At 38.6% G+C, this 18,150-nt stretch overlaps 1 protein-coding gene across 1 annotated transcript in view; it reads left to right on the top strand.

Annotated features, from left to right (window-relative positions):
* The first annotated feature begins 1,279 nt into the window (after positions 1-1,279).
* The window catches only part of LOC136840856 (facilitated trehalose transporter Tret1-2 homolog), a 203,411-nt gene continuing 186,540 nt past the window's right edge, over positions 1,280-18,150 (top strand). The window contains exon 1 of the mRNA XM_067107804.1: positions 1,280-4,212. The gene's annotated coding sequence lies outside the window, so the exon portion shown is untranslated. The remainder of the gene's footprint in view (positions 4,213-18,150) is intronic.

Genomic DNA, 18,150 nt, shown 5'->3' with positions numbered 1-18,150 from the left:
TACATAAACCCCTTGGACATCCAAATGGACATGTATGGTTAGCATTTTATCATTCGCAATAAGGAAGCTATAAAATGAGTTGCAACGAAAATAGTCCGTGATTACATGGATAATTCTCAATGTTGAATTTGTGTCGAAAGAAAATTCAAGGATATATTCAAATTTTTCACCATAAGTTTATGAATGGAACACATGCACTAAGATTTATAATATACTGTATATATATATATATATATATATATATATATATATATATATATATATATATATATATATATATATATATATATATATATATATATATATATATATATATATATATATACATACATACATACAGTATATGATGTCTTCATGTTGATTCGGTCTTTCCTTCGTCATTCATGAAACTTCATCACGATTTCGGACAGTTTATCATCATTAGTTCATCGATCATCCGTGTCAGCATGATCTGGAGATAAAACTGAGATTTTCTGAGCAGATATTTGTTTCTTTCGATGATTTTATCTAATGTTTTTATTTTGTTCATTTTTCTGTCTAATTCTTGCTGTTAACGATTACCTGATTGAGATATTTTCTTTGCATTTTATTAGGGATTGATTTCTTTGCATATACGTTTCCATGTATATTCCTATTTTCTATCCAAGTTTCTTGTTTGCTTCAGTTATGTCTTATCTACCTATTTTCATGACGTGTTTTAGTCAATATTCTCTTATTTTCTGGTTTTCTTCATCACTGAAATTTAGCTACGTGTCTACTGCCCTTTTCCTCCCTTTACAAAACTTAGTCACTTTACATTGCTTTCATTATTCATTCCTTAACCATTTTAATTATTTTAATTCGCTTCAACGACTTTCCTTTTAAGGATTAAGTTCGAGTCGGACGGATCGTTTATTCTCAATGCACGTCATGTCTCTTTGCAATCCTCCCAGTGCCGTGTTTTGAAGCTATCTGTCAGCTTGCTCTTTTACCTTTCGACAGTTTGATTCTTTGCCAGCTCTCTCTCTCTCTCTCTCTCTCTCTCTCTCTCTCTCTCTCTCTCTCTCTCTCGTCTTTTACTGTCAGCTGTCAAATTCAGGTACTATACGCATCCGCAGTACCGCTGTTTCGTCTGTCTCACTGACTTCCGCCCTGCTCGTCTGTCTGTTTACCTTTTTCTGTGGTCCTGATTGTATGTATCACCCCCCCCCTCCCCCACAACTACTCCCCTCCCTATCGAGTTCGAGCACATCGGTACCGTCCATCAGTTAGAGCCAGAAGGCCTTGCCTCCGTCCCGTCGTCAGTCGGCAGGCAGACGCGGTGGTGGTAGTAGCTCGCTCTCTCTCTCCTGGAGTTCTCTCTCTCCCCCAAACACTCCCTCACTCTCCCCAAGACCCTGGAGGACTTGTACACGCGCGTTCATTTAGCAAAACGATTTTCTCTCTCGTCCTCATTTTTTATTTCTTTCCCTTCCTCTTTCTCTTCTCTTCCTCTCGCTCTCTTGATCTCTCTCTCTCTCTCTCTCTCTCTCTCCCTCTCTGTCTCTCTATCTCTGACTGTCTCTTTCCTGTTTACTTCCGGAGCATCTTCGTAATCACATGACTGCTGCTCTAGGATGACAGAAGTGATGCTAAGGAAAATCAGGAAGCTGGATCTGCGGTTATGGTGACCAAGAGACAAACTCTGGAAAAGTACAATGGAGAATCAATGCTTTGGGGCGTCTAGTCTCGCCTAATAAGGATTCTCGAAATCAACGGTTTTTTTGGCGGAAGGCGTCGCAAAAACATGCTTTCGTCGATCTATAAGTCTAAAGCAACCGGTGAATTGACGTGTATACGCTGAGTTTTCTGTAGGAATGAGACTGCCTCCAACTCAGACACTAGAAAGAAATATTTTCACAGATCAGAAAATAATCGAATACTGAGCAAATTGGATATAGTGCCGTGTGAATGATTACCCGCTTCTAGTGACTGTTTGATAGTTAGATAAATAAACCTAGAGATGAATAGTGCACCTTGTAAAGTAAACTTTCGATAATAATTTTTGATAGACTTTATTCCTTAAAGTATCCTACCAGGACCTTCTAGCGATCACAGTAAGTGAATTGTAGATGTTAGAAACAATATAATATAATTATCTCAAGCGCAAATCTTCCACTGGGAAGATACGTGACTCGTACATCTCGGCAGTCAGCAATTAAAAGAGTATTTATAAGGCTACACAGTGGAAATCACAGTGAATTACTGACGTAGACTTAGTTACCGATACAAGAAGGAATTCTTCTTGGAATCTGCTGCAAAGGAAAAACAAGAAGGATAATAAATAATAATAAAAAAAGAAGCTGTGGTTTTCGAAGAGGACGTCTCGCCCGGCACACAGCCAGTGTGTTCGCATCTCTTTGTGGGTCACGCCCCCTTTTCCCTCTCTCTCTCTCTCTCTCTCTCTCTCTCTCTCTCTCTCTCTCTCTCTCTCTCTCTCTCTCTCTCCGCCATGAGCCTTCTTCGGACCACAAGGGATCAATTGACTTTGCAATGCCAGCAGCAGGACTGTAGAAATATAGAAATGAACCACAGCGGGAAAGCCACATCGTCTGTCACGAGGTCTTAAGAGAGAGAGAGACTCGATTCCATGATATCCACTGTGTCAAAAGGCCCTGGTCATCATCTACTTTTATCTTCCAGAGCCTTCGGTGTTGAGGCGAGAACATTTCCATGTACTGTGATGTGGATTAGTGTTTGTTAGTTCCCTTTTTTTTTCTCCCCTAGGAGAATCTCCTCGGCTGCTGATGCTTTGGCCTTCCAAAGAAGTAAGAGCCTAATGATAATGCTATTGATGACCAAAGGCCAGAGTGAAAAGTATCAAAACCCTAAGTGCCCCTTTCGCCTCACTTTTCCCCGAGTCACGAGAAGGACAATAATAATAATAATAATACTTCACGAAACGAAGGCTTCCATAACGCCTTTCTTTTTCTCTTTTCCATGACGTCAAGAGAAAAACATTGATGATACCCAACCTTTGGCTTCCAGGTCGGCCTTTCTTTTGTATATGAATATTCATAGATGATAACAAAAAGAAGAGAGACAATTCTTCCGTTCCCTGTCTTGTTCCCCCACGGTGAACCCAAACACATCCAAACGTCTTCCAAAAAAGATCGTCTTGATGGATTTATGATCCTTTAGCTTTACGTCAACTCCGGAGGTCAACTCGAAACAGGCGCCGCCCACCACTATTCTCTCATTTCCATCAATCAAAACGAATCAACAAATCAACTTCAGGAAATATCGCTCCATATCTGATAACGTAATTTTGGTCATTATAAAAATTCGATGACTATCACTCCATATTTGTTAATTATACGAGTACATGATCTGATGTCGTAAGTTTGGTCATTACAAGAATTAAAAAAGAAACTGTCACTCCATACTGGTAATATTAAGAATTTAAGAACAATTAGTCCATATACGGTTATTAGGAAGAAAAATAGGCAAGCGATTTCGAAAATTCATTTGAGATTAAATTACACCCAATTACTCCGCACCGAGGAAATCAAGAAAGAAAACACACTGAAAACTACAAGGGAAAACTCCGGTTGAGTCATCTACTGCAGAGTGGAAAGTATGATTTAACTATATATAAAGCGAGAGAAAAAGTGCAAATCGCGAGAGGAACAATATTTGTGAAGCTTGCCACCCAGCACCATCTGTGTCAGGTGCTGAGTCAGCACCGTCGTGTGAGTCTGGGTGTAGCTCTAAATCTCAGTGGAAATAAGGAAAGAAAGAAATAGAGAGAGCTAAAGAGAAAAAAAGAACATCTCATTTCTCCACCAGAAAGCTGTTTTGTTTTTCTTTTTTTTTTTTTGGTGGTCCACTGGAAGGAAGGAAAGAAGGTGGAAATCGAGGCTATAACAGTAACTGAAACACACAAGCTTTCACTGAAAGCAAAAAATGAAATGGAAAGGATTTCATCCATGCGTCTGAGGAAAGCTTAGTGAAGAAGGGTGCAGTGAAAACAAGGGGGAGAGGAAATCGAAAGTGAAAGAGAGGAAAAAAAAAAAAAAAACAGATGACACGTCTAGTGCGAAGAGAAAATAATGACAAGGCAGAATTCATTTCTGTTCGTCAAATTTCTGTGAAGAGGGTTCTATAGTCCCGTCGACTAACAGAAGCCTGTCCGTGCGTCACTGTTGTTGAAAAAGCTATCGCCACCGAGGACTCGTGTATAGCTGTGCCTAGGTAAGTACTGGTAATCTATTTAACATAGTTTATAAATAATCTTCGATCATATCTATTCAGAGACTTGGTAAGTGGTCAAGTTGTCCTTAGTTTGACGAACGGGCGTAAACCATTTTTTCCTCATTCTGAGAAAATAGCCTTCAAGGATATTTATATTATTTAAAGCTTCTAATTATCTCATCTTCCGTGGAAATTTTGTTGGAAAATCTGACAACGCAGACAGCTGGAATTCTGTGTTACAGAGTATCAAAAACTGAGACACTTTGACTAAAAAAAAAAAAAAAAAAAAAAGGATGTACCAGTTCGTCAAAACAGGGACAGAGTATTCGCTCGTTGTAAACTGAGAAGATAAATTGTATATCATATCTGGATTTTATCATTTGCAAAAATGAAGGCGGATAAACGCGATTTTTCCTTTTCATTGCAAATAAATACTAGTTAGAGTCACTGTGACCATCATATGGCTACAGTATAAACTATAATAATAATAATAATAATAATAATAATAATAATAATAAAATAATAATAATAATAATAATAATTATCATCATGTACATCCTTGCTATTACAGGTCCACCGTGTGTGTTAAACAATATCTGAAAGGGATACTCTGATTCTAACTGAATGTCTAGTAGATCGAGACTGAAACAGCAACTTCAAGTATCAACTGAGTTTACAGTTTGCAGCTGCAGTCCCAGTGACCTGCTATAATTACCTGAAGCTTAACCACTTAATTAATTGCTTTCGAAAGCACCCAATTGAACCAGCTTTCTTATAGCCAACTTCTCTGATTGGCTCTGTTTGCTGCGGAAAGTATTTCATGAGAGAGAGAGAGAGAGAGAGAGAGAGAGAGAGAGAGAGAGAGAGAGAGAGAGAGAGAGAGAGAGAGAGAGAGAGAGAGAAGGTTGTTTTACCCAATAAATCTATCAATATTTTTTTCCGTGGGAACAGACGATGCCATCTTCATATAAAAACATAAAAAATACTCAGTAAATATACAACAAGTCGTTTGACAGAACCTTTGACATAATCAACACATCTCTCACAATCATCGAACCCAAGCACGTCTGTATAATATACCTTTACTTCTTAACTAAGATCGGAGATGAATGGGGTATGTCCTAACTGTTATTTCCTTCACAGAATTTATTGCCATCCAAATGTTTTTCGTATGGCCTAACAGCCACTAAGTGTGTAAGAAACTAGAAGGCATTTACGATGACTTGATAGATTTCACTGTTCAGAGGTCTATGACAGCCTTGGCAATGGATAAGCGTCCGGACCTGATCAATATGTGTTTAGCGATGCTTTGACCCTAATAATCAAGAGGCTTTAATATGAACGGTGATATTAAGTTTACTTGGCTTCTATCACTTTTAGTTTTCTGTAAAAGAAAACTGTTGTGCCAGGTTTGTCTGTCCATCCGCACTTTTTTCTGTCCGCCCTCAGATCTTAAAAACTACTTAGGTTAGAGGGCTGCAAATTGGTATGTTGATCATCCACCCTCCTATCGTCAGATATACCAAGTTGCAGCCCTCTAGCCTCAGTAGTTTTTTTTTCAAATTTATCTAAGGTTAAAGTTAGCCATAATCGTGTATCTGGCAACGATATAGGCCAGGCCACCACCGGGCCGTGGTTATAGTTTCATGGGCCGCGGCTTATACAACATTATACCGAGGCCACCGAAAGATAGATCTATTTTCGGTGGTCTTGATTATACGCCGTAGTGGCTGTACAGAAAACTCGATTGCGCCTAAGAAACCTCCGCACATTTTTTACTTTTTTTTTTAATAGTGTCAAGACTTATAATGTGAGTACTTCTCTATCCCAGCTAATGAAAAAAGGAAGTAGCTGCTAGCCTGAATGGAGAACTGGAGCAGGTTAATGAGTGTGTATGGTGAACTTTAGCAAAACCAGGACTTAAGTGATAAAAACCGATCTCGTTCCACACATCTACTCCACGATATCACTGTGAGTTGGTAACACTATTCTTTATGATTTCAAATAATTGACAGACACTGACGCCACATTCGACTCGAAAATTTAATTTCGTGAGCATTTTAAACGAAACTCAGGGCCTTCACAAATCTAGGCATTGTTCAATAAGCTTTCTGATTTCATACATATATTTTCTCTGCCACTGCTGGAATACTGTTCCACAGTGGAAATGTCAGCTGTGTACTGGGATCCTTTGGAAGGTATGTTCCTTGAGTGGAATTGTCAGCAGAGTACTGGGATCCTTTGGAAGATATGTTCCTTGAGTGGAATTGTCAGCAGAGTACTGGGATCCTTTGGAAGATATGTTCCTTGAGTGGAACTGTCAGCAGAGTACTGGGATCCTTTGGAAGATATGTTCCTTGAGTGGAAATGTCAGCAGAGTACTGGGATCCTTTGGAAGATATGTTCCTTGAGTGGAAATGTCAGCAGAGTACTGGGATCCTTTGGAAGATATGTTCTTGAGTGGAACTGTCAGCAGAGTACTGGGATCCTTTGGAAGATATGTTCCTTGAGTGGAAATGTCAGCAGAGTACTGGGATCCTTTGGAAGATATGTTCCTTGAGTGGAAATGTCAGCAGAGTACTGGGATCCTTTGGAAGATATGTTCCTTGAATGGAAATGTCAGCAGAGTGCTGGGATCCTTTGAAAGATATGTTCCTTGAGTGGAAATGTCAGCAGAGTGCTGGGATCCTTTGGAAGATATGTTCCTTGAGTGGAAATGTCAGCAGAGTGCTGGGATCCTTTGGAAGATATGTTCCTTGAGTGGAAATGTCAGCAGAGTACTGGGATCCTTTGGAAGATATGTTCCTTGAATGGAAATGTCAGCAGAGTGGTGGGATCCTTTGAAAGATATGTTCCTTGAGTGGAAATGTCAGCAGAGTGCTGGGATCCTTTGGAAGATACTTGGAAGATATGTTCCTTGAGTGGAAATGTCAGCAGAGTGCTGGGATCCTTTGGAAGCTATGTTCCTTGAGTGGAAATGTCAGCAGAGTACTGGGATCCTTTGGAAGATATGTTCCTTGAGTGGAAATGTCAGCAGAGTACTGGGATCCTTTGAAAGATATGTTCCTTGAGTGGAAATGTCAGCAGAGTGCTGGGATCCTTTGAAAGATATGTTCCTTGAGTGGAAATGTCAGCAGAGTGCTGGGATCCTTTGGAAGATATGTTCCTTGAGTGGAAATGTCAGCAGAGTGCTGGGATCCTTTGGAAGATATGTTCCTTGAATTGAAATGTCAGCAGAGTGCTGGGATCCTTTGAAAGATATGTTCCTTGAGTGGAAATGTCAGCAGAGTGCTGGGATCCTTTGGAAGATATTTGGAAGATATGTTCCTTAAGTGGAAATGTCAGCAGAGTGCTGGGATCCTTTGGAAGATATGTTCCTTGAGTGGAAATGTCAGCAGAGTGCTGGGATCCTTTGGAAGATTTGTTCCTTGAGTGGAAATGTCAGCAGAGTGCTGGGATCCTTTGGAAGATATGTTCCTTGAGTGGAAATGTCAGCAGAGTGCTGGGATCCTTTGGAAGATATGTTCCTTGAGTGGAAATGTCAGCAGAGTACTGGGATCCTTTGGAAGATATGTTCCTTGAGTGGAAATGTCAGCAGAGTACTGGGATCCTTTGGAAGATATGTTCCTTGAGTGGAAATGTCAGCAGAGTACTGGGATCCTTTGGAAGATATGTTCCTTGAGTGGAAATGTCAGCAGAGTACTGGGATCCTTTGGAAGATATGTTCCTTGAATGGAAATGTCAGCAGAGTGCTGGGATCCTTTGGAAGATATGTTCCTTGAGTGGAAATGTCAGCAGAGTACTGGGATCCTTTGGAAGATATGTTCCTTGAGTGGAAATGTCAGCAGAGTACTGGGATCCTTTGGAAGATATGTTCCTTGAGTGGAAATGTCAGCAGAGTACTGGGATCCTTTGGAAGATATGTTCCTTGAGTGGAAATGTCAGCAGAGTACTGGGATCCTTTGGAAGATATGTTCCTTGAGTGGAAATATCAGCTGTGTACTGGGATCCTTTGGAAGATATGTTACTTGAGTGGAAATGTCAGCAGAGTACTGGGATCCTTTGGAAGATATGTTCCTTGAGTGGAAATATCAGCTGTGTACTGGGATCCTTTGGAAGATATGTTCCTTGAGTGGAAATGTCAGCAGAGTACTGGGATCCTTTGGAAGATATGTTCCTTGAGTGGAAATGTCAGCAGAGTACTGGGATCCTTTGGAAGATATGTTCCTTGAGTGGAAATGTCAGCAGAGTGCTGGGATCCTTTGGAAGATATGTTCCTTGAGTGGAAATGTCAGCAGAGTGCTGGGATCCTTTGGAAGATATGTTCCTTGAGTGGAAATGTCAGCAGAGTGCTGGGATCCTTTGGAAGATATGTTCCTTGAGTGGAAATGTCAGCAGAGTGCTGGGATCCTTTGAAAGATATGTTCCTTGAGTGGAAATGTCAGCAGAGTGCTGGGATCCTTTGAAAGATATGTTCCTTGAGTGGAAATGTCAGCAGAGTGCTGGGATCCTTTGAAAGATATGTTCCTTGAGTGGAAATGTCAGCAGAGTGCTGAGATCCTTTGAAAGATATGTTCCTTGAGTGGAAATGTCAGCAGAGTGCTGGGATCCTTTGGAAAGATATATTCCTTGAATGGAAATGTCAGCAGTGCTGGGATCCTTTGGAAGATATGTTCCTTGAATGGAAATGTCAGCAGTGCTGGGATCCTTTGGAAGATATGTTCCTTGAGTGGAAATGTCAGCAGAGTGCTGGGATCCTTTGGAAGATATGTTCCTTGAGTGGAAATGTCAGCAGAGTGCTGGGATCCTTTGAAAGATATGTTCCTTGAGTGGAAATGTCAGCAGAGTGCTGGGATCCTTTGGAAGATATGTTCCTTGAGTGGAAATGTCAGCAGAGTGCTGGGATCCTTTGGAAGATATGTTCCTTGAGTGGAAATGTCAGCAGAGTGCTGGGATCCTTTGGAAGATATGTTCCTTGAGTGGAAATGTCAGCAGAGTGCTGGGATCCTTTGGAAGATATGTTCCTTGAATGGAAATGTCAGCAGAGTGCTGGGATCCTTTGGAAGATATGTTCCTCGATCATATTTCATAATGTATACCTAGACGGGACTTTGCTGTATCACCTTTAGTTCCAATGCCTCTAGAAAACAAATGTGCTATTCTTTTCACGGACCGTCAGAATCCAAAAGCGATTTCATGCGCCGAAGTTTCACTGCAAGTTTGAATCTTCCTGGCAGTGTTTATAATAATAATAATAATAATAATAATAATAATAATAATAATAATAATAATAATAATAATATTATTATAATAATTTAAACTTGGTGAAGCAATTCTTCGATGATTTCACATGTTTTTCACTAAAGATATTTAATCTGCGGAAAATTCACCCAGATTTCAGTTTTGGACAGGTACTATTGTTTAAATATAAACTATCCATTTTTTATTAATTAACTTCGACAGAGGGAAAGCTTGTCACCCAGGTGCACTTTAACTAAAATGTAGGAGCGCTGAAGAAAAACAAATAAAAAATGCGCCAGAGTTTCTTCGGTGCAATCGAGTTTTCTGTGCAGCGTATAATGCTGTATGAAACTCTCAGCCATGGCCCATGAAACTCTCAACCGGTTGTGGTGGCCTGTGTTGTTACACTGCCAGACGCACGATCATGACCATCTTTACCCTTAAATAAAATGAAAACTACTGAGGCTAGAGGGCTGCAATTTGGAACGTTTGATGATTGGAGGGTGGATGATCAACATACCAATTTGCAGCCCTCTAGCCTAAGTAGTTTTTAAGATCTGAGGGCGGACAGAAAAAGTGCGGACGGACAGAGAAAGCCATCGCAATAATTTTCTTTTACAGACAACTAAAAAAACTGGATACGATCTATTTAGACGTTTCAGTTATATCTTTTTTAAAGCTTTTAGTAATATATACAGTTTTGAAACTTTTGCTTCCCAATCACGTTCCTATTATCAGCAATGACAATAGAACTCCAAAATGTGTTTGGAGTTGTAGTGATTATAATATTAATCCCGGAATGAGAATTAACACTGCTGGCCCGTCGGTGTGTTCTCTGGCTTTCCTATAGTAATTAGGTGTTGGTTCCTCAAATGCATCGTTCCGATAGTCTCCTACAGCTTTTACTACTACTACTACTATTACTACTACTACTACTACTACAGCCAACAGCAAGTAGTAATTACCGTAGATGTTGGTTCAGTCTTTCCTACTACTAGTACCATGTGTAACAGTAACAAAAGTAGGAGTAATAAAGGTGGTAATGTTGTTCTGACAATAGCATTGTTGATAAGGAAATCAAAAACACAGGCAGTGCAATTCCTAGCAAAAAATAATGCAGAGACAAATTCGATTAAGACAACAATGATTCAATCAACACAGCCTCGGCTTGAGCATAGCTACGATAGTCTCTTATTCATTAACGCTTGTGACATTATGTTAACTGAGATCGTAAATCACTACAAGGACGGGATTTTATTATATAAAATGATGGAAAAATGAATCACCCACCACATCAGAATTCTTCCATTATTTTGATTTTCTTCCATTATTTTGATTAAGATGAAATTGTGGATCAAGATCCATATTCATAAGCTTTCGGGTTGTCACAGTAACGACTTATTGAGGCAAATCCGATGACAAACCATCTACGATATCTTTACCCTTTATTTTCCTCGCTAGTAAAGCACTGTCCCTGAATATTTATCAACATTTGCATGTGAAGGAAAAACAATTTTGTTTTCGTACAAAAGAGAAACATGGCTTACAACATACTGGACAACTGGAGTATATATCACTACCGTTTTTTCTAAGAATGGTGCAGATGATTCTAAAACGTATTTTAAATTTGAGTAACTGGTTTGATCATTAGTTCGGAGAGAAAACAGATCCATTTCCAAACGTGCTACACTAGACTTTTTCCTTTTTTTTTTAAGTTAGTATTTCAAAGCAAAGTTAGATTGATTCTGTGATTAACAGCTCTTCTTATAATTTACTCAAACTAAAATCCACTTGCTCCAGTATCTAGTAAGTCTAATCTTCCTGGTGTAGATATTTTAGTTTAAAACATTTCATATCTTGAAAATAGGGGACTAGCTGCCACTGAAGATTAAATGGATGGAACATGTGATTTAAAATAAGCGTGTGATTTTAATCGTCTTTATTTACTCTACCATGTTTATTTTCTCAAACCAAGCGCATGTTTGACAAGTAGATTGGATTTTCTCCTCTGGTTTATGCGTTCATTGAAAATAACAGCCAACTGGTTTCCTGAATATTCGATCCAAGGTCCTTAAACTAGTTCGTAAGCGAAGACGAGAGATCGCAAGCGGATCTATCGCTTAATTAGAAGTTTCGCTTTCACTCGCATAGCCAAAGTTAGAGCGGTTGTTGGTTGTAGTTTATCTTACGATTAGTGACAGATAATGCAGTAAATCTAGGTTGAATAGTTTAGCCATTTATGCAAAGCTGGAAAGGCTGAATCTCCTAATAAGTAAGCGCAATCTTTTTCTTGATTTGACTTAACAGGAAATTAGTCACTCATAATGGTATCCGAATTTCAACAATAATTGGTACTAAATTTAACTTAGGAGAGCCAGACATCGAACAAGTTCTATTGCTGACAATTAAGACTGTATTTTCAAACTTTGCTTGCACGCACACACACAGACACACATAAAACTTTGCTTGCACGCACACACACAGACACACATACATACTTATATATATATATATATATATATATATATATATATATACACATATATATATATATATATATATATATATATATATATATATATATATATATATATATGAATGGCACAGACTTTCGGTTTCTGGGCGAGTCTTTATGGATGAAGTTGCGAATCACAAACTTTTTTTTTCCCGCATCCCTGCAGTAGTAGGTGGGCAGTACGCCAGATTCACGGACCTACCAAACGTAAGCAGAGGGCTGCACCCCTCTAATAACGCTCCCACTCTGGTTAACTGCAGCTTCCATGAATGGGGGGTGGGGGGTTATCGCTTTCCTACGCGAAGTTTGAATGTTACAGCTCTCAGCTCGCGTTTGCCAGGTCAGTGGTTCGTTCCTGACCTACTATACACCTAAACATTCAAGAGCAAATGGGGATAGAAAAAAAAATCGGTGAGTAGGGCTACCAACCTCATCCTACAGACTTCAAAGGGAAGAAAATCTTTGATATATATACAGTATATATATATATATATATATATATAGTATATATATATATATATATATATATATATATATATACACAGTCTTCTTCTTCTTCTTCTTTTAACGTGCTTTTTCCCATTTTTGTATATATATACGATGCCTTCTTTTATTTGATTTGTCTTTATATATAGTATATCGGCTATGATGAATACCCCGGTAGCGTATGTTTCATGTATCATAAATATTAGGATAAATTGCCAAAATAGTATGAGATGTTTGTTATGTTTTATCATCTTTGAATTTTATAGAAATGTTTGTTTTTTATTTGATTACATATATAACTGAGTCAGATAGAAGTCTGCCTCTCTGTCAGTCGGCTGCGGAACCCGCGCCACAGACCTCTACGAGGAAGCTGCTGCTTAACCGATATATATATATATAGTATACCATAAATATTAGGGATAAATCCAAAATAGTATATATATCGAATTTTTATAGAAATGTTAGTTATTTCTTGCTATGAGTCAGTAGAAGACTGTATATAGTTATTCCTGATATATATATATATATATATATATATATATATATATATATATATATATATATATATGGGAAACTTATAAATATAACACTAGCAATCCTTTTTCTTCTTCTTCCACCTTTAAAAATAATGTAATGAATGCATCACACAGCTGTGTAAGTCAGCCTTCCATAATAATTTTCCAAAGCTTACACGAAAGCGTATTACTCGGCATTAAACCCCCCGGCCAAAGCCCCGTGAAAAGTGTAAACGAAATTCATATTCCCAGCATTAATCTGAGAATTTGGGTACTGCATAAACATTTAGAATCACCTTCGGTACGAATGTCTATCAAACATTCAATTTATATTTCCGCTTCCTGTCGCTCTGAAATACGTTCAGTGGTATTATGGGGGATTTTAGTTTAATTTCTCTTCCGAGGTGGAAAAATGGAAGGATATCTGACGGGTACTTTGCAAGATTTTCAGCATAAGGTCTCCAGTGAAATGCATGCATGACTAAGCTTTGTGAGTTTCATGAATGATACTTATCTGCAACACGTCTCTTTCCCGTATGATGAGTATCATTGTCATTACGAGGAAATTATTTGTGATCAAGTACAACAAGTAAAATATGCTCCGGAGTTTCTTCGGCGCAGTCGAGTTTTCTGTATATCGTGTAATCAAGGCCACCGAAAATAGATCTATCTTTCGGTGGTCTCGGTATAATCCTGTATGAGCCGCGGCCCATGAAACTTTAACACCACGGTCCGGTGGTGGCCTGGCCTATATCGTTGCCAGACGCACGATTATGGCTAATTTTAACCTTAAATAAAATAAAAAGTAACGAGGCTATAAGGGTGCAATTTGGTATGTTTGATGATCGGAGGGTGGATGATAAACATACCAATTTGCAACCCTCTAGCCTCAGTAGTTTTTAAAACCTGAAGGCGGACAGAAAAAAGTGCGGACGGATAGACAATGCCTGCACAGTAGTTTTCTTTTCAGAAAACTAAAAGGTGTCTAGTACACTGGATCCTAACATCAGGTTAGATGGACTGGTAGGGCCAGAGGACCAGAAATGCAATGACTAGATAAACAGTGATAATATGAATCGCATAATTTAGGACGAAACATGTCCCAAGTCACATTCAAATTTGATATATAGATAGTCACAGCCAATTACGAGAATCAAGTAGGCAAAACTTAAAAACCTACGGCTTAGTAAAGATAGATAGACCGATATACATACAGATAGACAGCCCGACATATAACTAGATAGAAAAATAAGTAACACAAATATAAAAGAAATAAACACCACAGTACTAAAAACAGTCACTCAATCACAGTTTGGAAATCGCTTGAAATCGCTCCTTCCTTTTGCCAAGCAACAGTAGCACGTCGGAACCAATTCCGTCAAGAGGGTTTTAGGGGTCCTGGGAATGAGGGGGAGGGTGAGGGCAAGTCGGGGGTAAGGGGAAAGGGGGATCCACTTAAGAATTCTGAAAGTGTAGTCAGCAGGTCTAACATCTGAAAGAAATCAACGACCGATATATTGACTTGGAGAAAAATGGAAAAGGGCGTCTCTTTAACTTTCAGAGAAAGAATCGTAACTTTTGAGAAACTTGACCCTTCAAAGAAGAGGAAAAAAAAAATATACGCCTTGCTGCAGACGGAGTCCGATATTCGTCTTTCGTTTGTTTGAAGTAAGGAACAAACAGGTTTTATACACACACACATATATGTGTGTGTGTGTTAGTGTGCGTGTGTGTAAAGAAATTGAGGATTAAAGAGTTCCTTCTGGTTATTACAGAGACACACACAGCATATATATATATATATATATATATATATATATATATATATATATATATATATATATATATATATATATATATATATATATATATATATATATATATATATATATATATTGTGTGTATGCATATTTAAATGTATGACATCAATTAGTCACATTCAGCAGGTTTAACGAAATGTAACGGCTATTCAACGAACACACACATATATGTATGTATATAATTTCAACATGCGTATATGTGTATATATCCACATTTACATAAAATCTGCCAGTCATTTTTACCATATTATCTAAAGAAATATAACAACCATTCAATGAAGACTAACTCCGCGATTCCCCGAGGCTTTTTGGATACGATTTCCACTCGAATTCCTTTGAAAATCCGAATATGAGATAAAGTGAAGAGATTCTTTTCTCTGGCGAACATCGAACCTGACCTCAGGTCAATATGTACGCATAAACTTTGATCACTTCTGATCCTTCGTCGGAGAGTATTGGTCAAAGCGCTGGATCGCCCCTTACGAGAGTTCAAAGCTTTGCGTCGGAAAGAAGAAATATTTCATTTCGTTTTCTGCTCGGATTTTCATAGGATATGAGAGGAAATCGTATGGACTACCTGGAGGCTAACCGGACGGGCAATCAGAGAAGGTTCATTATAATATAAGGTAACTTCTTCAATGCAAGTTCCAGTTTTGTGGTAGAAGAAAATAATCAACTATAAAAAACATAAAATTTACGCCGAACTATCTTCGGCGCAATCGAGTTTTCTATACAGCGTATAATCAAGGCCACCGAAAATAGATCTATTTTCCGGTGGTCTAGGCACAGTGCTGTATGAGCCGCGGCCCATGAAACTTTAACTACGGCCCGGTGGTGGCATGTCCTATATCATTGCCAGAAGCACGAATATGGTTAATTTTAACCTTAACTAAAATGAAAAAAATACTGAAGGTAGAGGGCTGCAATTTGGTATGTTCGATGATTGAAGGGTGGATGATCAACATACCAATTTGCAGCCCTCTAGCCTCAGTAGTTTTTAAGATCTGAGGGTGGACAGAAAAAGGGCGGACAGACAAAGCCGGCAAAATAGTTTTCTTTTACAGAAAACCAAAAGTGGATATGTTGATCATCCACCCTCCAATCATCAAACAAACCAAATTGCAGCCCTCTAGCCTCAGTAGTTTTGATTTTATTTAAGGTTAAAGTTAGCCATAGCCGTACTTCTGGCACAGCTATGGGTAACAGCAACACAGGCCACCACCGGACCGTGGCTGAATTTCATGGGCCGTGGCTGAGGCCACCACCGGACAGTGGCTGAGTTTTATTGGCCGGGGCTAAGAGTTTCAATGACCGTGGCTGAAAGTTTCATACAGCATTATACGCTGTACAGAAAACTCGATTGCGCCGAAGAAAATTCGGCGCAATTTTTACCTTGTTTACTTTTTACGATGTTGTTAATAGGTTTAAGACGGCATTCTGAAAACCAAATGATCTTACTTAACATAATCTTGATATAGAGAAAAGGAAAAAAAATAAATGAATGGTGCCTGATCTGGAGGGAGACAATAGATCACATTGTTTTTTAAGTTGGCCTTATGCCAAGACAGGTTCTTGCTCATAGAGCAGCTGCCTGAATTCTATAATCTGCTATCATTCCAGACGAGAGTCGACTATTTTGATCTTGTTTAGGGAAACTGAAAGCAACTTTGTGTTTTTCTATAATCTGCTATCATTCCAGACGAGAGTCGACTATTTTGATCTTGTTTAGGGAAATTGAAAGCAACTTTGTGTTTTTTTCGCTCCTTATCTCTGTCAGACATAGTATAAGTAAGGGCAAAGACAGAGAGAGAGAGAGAGAGAGAGAGAGAGAGAGAGAGAGAGAGAGAGAGAGAGAGAGAGAGAGAGAGAGAGAGAGAGAACTTAGGGAAATTAAAGGCAACTTTTTGATTTTTATCGTTCCTTCTTGTCTCTGTCAAACATAGTTTAAGTAAGGGCAAAGACTGAGAGAGAGAGAGAGAGAGAGAGAGAGAGATATTAGGGAAATTAAAGGCAACTCTTTTTGCTTTTTATCGTTCCTTCTTGTCTCTGTCAGACATAGTATAAGTAAGGGCAAAGGCACAGAGAGAGAGAGAGAGAGAGAGAGAGAGAGAGAGAGAGAGAGAGAGAGAGAGAGAGAGAGAGAGAGAGAGAGAGAGAGAGATTAAGGAAATTAAAAGCAACTCTTTGTGATTTTTTTCCCTCCTTGTTTCCATCAGACATAATATGAGTAAGGGTAAAGACTGTGAGAGAGAGAGAGAGAGAGAGAGAGAGAGAGAGAGAGAGAGAGAGAGAGAGAGAGAGAGATTATGGAAATTAAAGGCAACTTTTGCTTTTTACTATTCCTTCTTGTCTCTCTGTCAGACATAGGATAAGTAAGAGCAAAGACTGACTGAAAGAGAGAGAGAGAGAGAGAGAGAGAGAGAGAGAGAGAGAGAGAGAGAGAGAGAGAGAGAGAGAGAGAGAGAGAGAGAGATTAAGGAAATTAAAAGCAACTCTTTGTGATGTTTTTCCCTCCTTGTTTCCATCAGACATAATATAAGTAAGGGTAAAGACTGAGAGAGATAGAGAGAGAGAGAGAGAGAGAGAGAGAGAGAGAGAGAGAGAGAGAGAGAGAGAGAGAGAGAGAGAGAGAGAGAGATTATGGAAATTAAAGGCAACTTTTTGCTTTTTACTATTCCTTCTTGTCTCTGTCAGACATAGGATAAGTAAGAGCAAAGATTGACTGAAAGAGAGAGAGAGAGAGAGAGAGAGAGAGAGAGAGAGAGATATTAGGGAAATTAAAGGCAACTCTATTTGCTTTTTATCGTTCCTTCTTGTCTCTATCAGACATAATATAAGTAAGGGCAAAGAGAGAGAGAGAGAGAGAGAGAGAACGTAAAGACCACAGTGGGTTGAAAAGTTACCAACTTGAAGGAAACACGACGCCCGCCTCCGTCTTATGAAATTCCGACATAAAATTTTTCAACCGGGGCGAAGAATCTGGCTACCTTTAATTTTAGGGAAATATATAAAGGCAAAGGGGCGGCTTGCTATTCAAGGGACATAGCCGTACAAGACACCATCCACGGTATATGAACTCCGCTGGAAAAATTCTCTCTCTTCTCTCTTCCTCTGCTGACGCACACTCACTCACTCACTCACTCACACATACACAAACACGCACACCTAAAGCCACCATTCACTCACGTAACGCATATACAAATATATACATACACACACATATACTGTATATGTCTATATATATATATATATATATATATATATATATATATATATATATATATATATATATATATATATATATATATATATATATATATATATATATATACATACACATATATATATACACACATATATA

The sequence above is a fragment of the Macrobrachium rosenbergii genome, chromosome 8 (genome assembly GCF_040412425.1).
Source record: "Macrobrachium rosenbergii isolate ZJJX-2024 chromosome 8, ASM4041242v1, whole genome shotgun sequence".
Lineage (NCBI taxonomy): Eukaryota > Metazoa > Arthropoda > Malacostraca > Decapoda > Palaemonidae > Macrobrachium > Macrobrachium rosenbergii.
The sequence above is the reverse complement of the archived record's forward strand: the minus strand, read 5'-3'. Positions and strand labels throughout refer to the sequence as shown.